Source organism: Ambystoma mexicanum, chromosome 8 (genome assembly GCF_040938575.1).
Source record: "Ambystoma mexicanum isolate Mex_15411 chromosome 8, UKY_AmexF1_1, whole genome shotgun sequence".
In the NCBI taxonomy this organism is placed as follows: domain Eukaryota; kingdom Metazoa; phylum Chordata; class Amphibia; order Caudata; family Ambystomatidae; genus Ambystoma; species Ambystoma mexicanum.
This window is the reverse complement of record NC_090929.1, coordinates 1,697,073,258-1,697,080,213: the sequence shown is the minus strand read 5'-3', so window position 1 is coordinate 1,697,080,213 and position 6,956 is coordinate 1,697,073,258.

The following is a 6,956-nucleotide window of genomic DNA, read 5'->3' as shown; positions in this document are numbered from 1 at the left end:
CACATTCGATTTGTTAGGAAATTGGAAAACTTTGTGTGCCATACCACTGACTTGGGGGGGAGGGGACACATCATCATTGTCATTTCTGTCACTTTCGAAAATTGCTACAAATATGACTATATTTATGGTAAATGGGATAAGTGTTACATTAAGGTTACTTTGTATTATTATTGTAGAGGTGATACATTTGTAGATTTGCATGCGTGCAGAAACATAACAATGAAACATTGTCACACGGAGGGCCCCTCCACACTCAGGTAAAGCAGGCAATCAATATGTGCACATGGAGTTTAGCTCTATGAATGGCGATCATGATAGGAGATCATAAGAGTATAAAATGCACACATAATGGTATGCATGCATGGGAAGTGTTTCTCTAATTTGTTAAAAGATATGAAATATATGAGGTGGGATTGCTCTGTGTATCATGGGTCACTGCATTGTGGATTAATCAGAAGGGTGTTTTCGCCATCATGGCAAAGGTTTGCAAAGGCTTCGTCGGCAGTTGGGGAACAGGATTTTGGAGTTGATAAATGGGGTGGCTGCAGTCAGTTTGCAGATGGCTCAAGTGCTCGAGGGCAAGGGAAGATATGATCTCTGGTGACCTGGAGAGCTCATTGTTGTAAGAAATAGGCATCTTGTGAATTCATGGGGTTGCTTGAAGCAGGTGGCTTCTCCTGGGGCACTTGCGGAGACCAGTAGTAATACATTTTAGGAGAGCGAGTGTGTTGTCAGAGAGTGGGTGGAATTCATGTGAATAGAAAAAGGTGAGCCACATAGAAGTCATAAAAATTGGACACCGGACAGGTCTGGGCAATGCGATTAGCAAACATGAATAGGTCAAAACAAATCTTCATGTCTTTGTCTCGTCTTCATGTGCTTAGGTATTTTTGGTGTAGGTCTGTGTGAGTCATTGATAGGAATTCTGTTGTTGTGTAACTAAGAGGCAAGGTTGCCACCAAATATGGAGAGGTCTTTGGGAAGGGGTGTGTTGAAAATGTAAACCTTGTAATTATACGTTTTTAGGGGATTGTGTTATAATGTCTGTTTCCAATGAACTGTAAGGGTTTTAGATTTCTCTTTACAGGACAACCAATCATGTTTGGGGGGATGACTTTGTAACGCTACCTGCGGGAGTGTATTAACTGTTGCAAATTGTATATAATGTGTGTTCTTTGTGTGGTTCAGGGAGACCAGGGTTAGTTTGACTCTTAGGTGTCATCTAAGCCCCCTCCCGGTCGTTGTACAATAAACTTGCTTTATGGACAAAAGTAGCACTTGCTAATTTTAGAGGTGGGCCTAATTTGGGTAAAGGGGCGGAGATAAAGGTCCACGCGCACAGATTCCATGAATTGACTAACGCAGATTTGTGCGCAGTTTGGCACACAAGTACCCTATTTTTCACGCAAATAATTCCTTGAACCGGGACCTTACTTTAGTAAGAACAACGTCTATAGAAAAATGTGCAACCTGGTTATAATGATCACTATTCAAGAGGTTTGTCTTACATTACATTTCTTGCAAAAAAGATTATTTAAAATAATTTGGCCATGACGGGCTAGTAACCTAAACCTAGGATGAAATTGTGGAAACTACAATGCCTTTGAACAGGGGAGGCAGAAATATTCCAAACTTTGGGGCTTACCATCTATCTTTTACAGTATGCCACATTGTACCATTTTTGGAGGCTGAACCGGAAGACTGGACTAGGGCCGAGACTTGGCTCTTTGAAGCCGAGGGCTGTTCTAACCACCAAAACTTGCCTTAAAATGGGTGGTTCTCCTTTGACACTTTTATTTAGGGAATGCTGGGTTGAGTTATGGAATATACTGTGGCAGATGCATTATGTTCCAAGGCAGTGTCAATATGGTTGAATCAGAAGGTGAAACTGTTGGGAAGGAGCATAGTGCTTTCCTTCATTTCCAAACTTTCCAAGCGCTTAGGCAAGACTTCTGTTAACTGTTTTCTAAGCACTACAAGAGTCCAGGGGGGAGAGGGTCACTAAATAAAGATAGTTAGGATTGAAATATAAGGTGCCAATAACTATTTAGATGTATTTGTAAAACTGTTAAATTGTAGTTAACTTTGCTCAAAGCACACAGTGAATTCAGCCTGTGCTAGAAATAGACTATAGGCAGGCTGGCAGAAAGCACGAGGTAACTCAGTAGCTGTTCCTTTTCATCAATAGCCCATGCAGTCTAGGAATAGGAGTGTACAGAGTCAACACACGAAATACAGAATTATGAAATCAGGTTTAAAGGAGATTGTAGGACCACATAAAAATATGAGTAAGATGTGTGGAGTATGAATGAAAATTAGTTATAAAAATGTTTAGTTTTTCCTGGGGGCTAGGGCTCAGGGTTTGTAAAAATCTGCAGGGCTGCAGGGTGTGTTTATGTAAGGTATTCATATGTTAAGTAGCATGGCTGCCAGGAATTGCTGATGATGAAGAAAGGAAGACTTTGCAGAATCCCTTGTATGACAAGAAGAACGGTTTTGGATGAGCTCTGCCGGTATCCAGTAACCAAGTCAAGAGTATTTAAGCTCCAGGCCCAGCACCAGTCTTCAGGACCTGGGAGCAAGCCACTGTCATGATTCCTGCCCTTCATGTCCCCAGCCCTTCAAGATGTCAGGCTGGAGCCAGGCCACGATCACCTACATGGCCCTCAAGGGCCTCGCCATCCCTCCAAAGACCCACTTGGAGTCGGACTTGGCGCTTGTGGCACCAGACTCACTCACTCCCAGAGGATAACATTGGAGATTGGACTTGTAGTGCATTGATGGGACAAGATGGATGCCCCCACATATTTTGGTTCCAAGAACTGCATGTGCGGTCTAGTCTTTTGGGTGTGGTTCAGCCCAGAAACACCTGGGATACCCAGAGACTATTTAAGCCACACCCAGGCTGAGAAACATGCTTTGCGTTTTGTGCACCTGCAGCGCGACACTCAACGTGTTCGGATCGGTTTCCAGTAGGCCTGCATCTTTCTTCTGCGCTCAGCTCCTGCAAGAACAAGAACACCATTAGGAACAGCCTTACCTTGCGGCGCTTCTGCCCATCATTCATCGCAACTTCTGTTCTGCGGGCATCTTCGGCGGTGTCATTCCAATCCCGGCACGCCGCTTCCTAAGAAAAAGGGAAAAGAACAGAAAAGAGGCATTAGTAAGCATTCTGCAAATCTTCGCTTATTGTCTCCGGAACTTCTCATCCATCTGCAAGAGGGAAAAGACACTTCAGATTAGCGTGGAAACATCTAGAGGCGCCGCATACCGCGCTTACTCACCGGCATCCACACTGAAAACGTTGTGGCAACTAAAAGACACAGAAAAAGAACTTAGTTCAATACAAATACGAAAGGGGTGCATCGCGCATCGCGCTCTCACTCACCTTCAGCGCTACTCATCTCAGCAGCACGCTGCCATCCCCGGACGCCGGACATCATCTAAGGAAGGAAAGGAACGAAGTTAGAGAACTGTTCAAAAGACTCATTATACTTACCTGTCGGACTCTTGCCAGTGAAGTAACTAGGCAGCAACAAGCCTGCATCAATCAACGCGCCCCTGTGCTGAAAAAAGGACGGAGAGCACACTATCCAAGAAAACAAGGCCCAGTCTCCAGTCGAATAGCCTCCAGGGAAGGGTTCGAGGTCATAAGAGTGACGTCCCCGTGGATACCAGGTGAGCATTACAGAACGCAAAGCCTCACATCAAAATCCACCTGGGCGTAATGGAAACGTCAGAAACCGACCAGTTAGCCCACATGTTGGGGCAGCAACGTTCCGAAGTACATGCAGACAGGCAGGAGACCAACACCCTGAGGAGAGAGCTGATAGTAGCCAAAGAACGCACTGATGATTTAAGCCGGCAACTTCTCCAGTCACAAGCAGGGCATGCACCATTGCCGGGAAGCGTGCCCTCGATGCCAGCGCCATCAGCCAACCCTGTTCAGATAACCCTTTCTGGGGCAGTTCCCTTGGCCCCGCCCGAACGATTTACGGGGGATCCCAAGAGGTTTGCAACGTTCATGAACCAGTGCCGCCTGCACTTCCTTTGTAGGCCAGGGGCCTTTCTGAATGACCAATCACGAGTCGCTTTTGTGCTATCCTACCTGAGTGGTAGCGCCGCGGACTGGTCTGTACCCTTTGTGGCCCAAGATGATCCGTTGCTGCATTACTTCAGGGGCTTTCAGCAGGAGATGGAAAAGCTGTTCGCGCGTCGTACTCATGGGCATGCATTACACAACAAACTTTTGTCCCTACGCCAAGGGAATCAAGACCTATTAACATACATAGCCACGTTCAATAGACTCGTAGTTGAAGCAGAATGGCCAGTGGAGAAGAGAACCACGTTATTTCATCAGGGATTGCAGGGGGAGCTCAAGGATGTTCTTGCACAAGTAGTGAACCCCCCGAAAGACTGCTCAGAATTCATTGACCTTGTTGTTCAACTGGATCATAGGTTGCAGGACCGAAGAGCAGATCGAACAAGACCGGACCCTCGACCGATGTATGTGCGTTCAAAAGACAATACTGCCCGAACAACGGAAGGTTCAGGAGAACCAATGCAAATCGGGGGGGTCAGATCCCCCTTGACTAAAGCGGAAAGGGATAAAAGGAGACAGCAGCAGTTATGTCTGTACTGTGGAAGGTCAGGTCATTTCCTTAAAGAGTCCCCTGTGAAGCCACCGAGGAGGACGGTAGGGGCCACGGACAAGGAAGATACCATCAGGGAATCGGAAAACTCCCCAGCCCGTCAAGTGTAGGGGTCCACTTGTCGAGCGAAGAAAGTGAACTTCAGACCTCCCATTTTGCACTATCTGTGGTCTTGATCAATCACCAACAACCATCTCGGATGCACGCAGTAAGGGCGTACATAGACAGTGGAGCCGTTGGGAATTACATCGACAGGGATCTTGCGGCAAAGAAGGGGCTTCTGTTACGCCCTAAATCAACCACCAACACTGTTACCACTGTCGACGGCATGGAAATAGCTTCTGGTCCAGTATCCCAATGCATTGCAGCTTTAACCCTTCTGTGCCAGGATGGACATCAAGAATCTATCGTTTTCGACCTCATGAAGGCACCACAGTTCCGGTTGATTTTGGAAATACCATGGTTGGTAGCTGGGAGCAAGCCACTGTCATGATTCCTGCCCTTCATGTCCCCAGCCCTCCAAGATGTCAGGCTGGAGCCAGGCCACGATCACCTACACTGCCCTCAAGGGCCTCTCCATCCCTCCAAAAACCAACTTGGAGTCAGACTTGGCGCTTGTGGCACCAGACTCACTCACTCCCATAGGATAACATTGGGGATTGGACTTGTAGTGCATTGATGGGGACAAGATGGATGCCCCACATATTTCGGTTCCCAGAACTGCATGTGCGGTCTAGTCTTTTGGGTGTAGTTCAGCCCAGAGACACCTGGGATACCCAGAGACTATTTAAGCCACACCGAGGCTGAGAAACATGCTTTGCGTTTTCCCTGCAGCGTGACACTCACCGTGTTTGGATCGGTCTCCAGTATGCCTGCATCTTTCTTCTGCGCTGAGCTCCTGCAAGAACAAGAACACCGTTAGGAACAGCCTTACCTTGCAGCGCTTCTGCCCATCATTCATCGCTCCTTCTGTTCTGCGGGCATCTTCGGCCGTGTCATTCCCATCCCAGCACGCCGCTTCCTAAGAAAAAGGGAAAGGAACAGAAAAAAGGCATTAGTAAGCATTCTGCAAATCTTCGCTTATTTTTAAATACTGTACGAGCTTCAAACGTTTACCTGAATCCCAGCCGCTCTGGGGGAACTATGTCTCCGGAACTTCTCATCCATCTGAAAGAGGGAAAAGACACTCCAGGTTAGCATGGAAACATATAGAGGCGCCGCATACCACACTTACCCACCACATTTGATCTTCATAACCGGCATCCATGCTGAAAACGTTGCGGCACCTAAAAGACACAGAGAAAGAACTCAGTTCAATACAAATACAAAAGGGGTGCATCGCGCATCGCGCTCCCACTCACTTTCAGCGCTACTCATTTCAGCAGCACGCCGCCATCCCTGGACGCCGGCCATCATCTAAGGAATGAAAGGAACGAAGTTAAAGAACTGTTCAAAATACTCATTATACTTACCTGTCGGACTCTTGCCAGTGAAGTAACTAGGCAGCAATGAGCCTGCATCAATCAACGTGCCCCTGCGTTGAAAATAGGACAGAGAGCACACTATCCAAGAAAACAAGGCCCAGTCTCCAGTCGAATAGCCTCCAGGGAAGGGTTCGAGGTCGTAAGAGGTCAGAACAGCTTAGTGACGTCCCCATGGATACCAGGTGAGCGTTACAGCCACGGACGACAGAATGCTGGTCAGAAATGGCAGAGTCCTCTGCCATTCCCCCAATCCTCTTGATCTGTAAAGATTAAAATGTGTTATCTCTTACAGGATAGACTCATGTCCTTAATTCCCTAGAGGGGTGTATTTACTCTGGTTTGAGCGTGATCAGGGGGTGCCCCAAAATATTTAAGGGGCGCCCCTGTAAGTTGGGTTTCACTTTCAGTGGTGACGACCCGAAGTGTTACTTAGTTTCTTGCCCCTGTACTTTATGAAGCTCCAGGCAGATCAGCCACACCCATCTGTAGTGATCAGACTCCTAAATCAAAAAACCCACGTATCCTGAGTGACTTTAGTAGAATCCATTTTAAAAGAAATCCTTTCTGCTCACTGAAGCAGGGCGTGGCTCCAGAATTACAGGCCAGCATGGAGCTTCGTAACAGAGGGAAACTCAATTGAAGCACGCCCAGGTGACGATACTCTTGCCAGTGATAACAAAATGGGAACAGGTATGTATCATAAGGTAATGTGAACGAAATGTTTGGTGATGTGACTGCTACTATGATGAAGTGGAGGATGTTGTACGAGGTCAATGGAATAGGACTTGGTGTTGTATTATGACATAGGACTTTTTGGTGA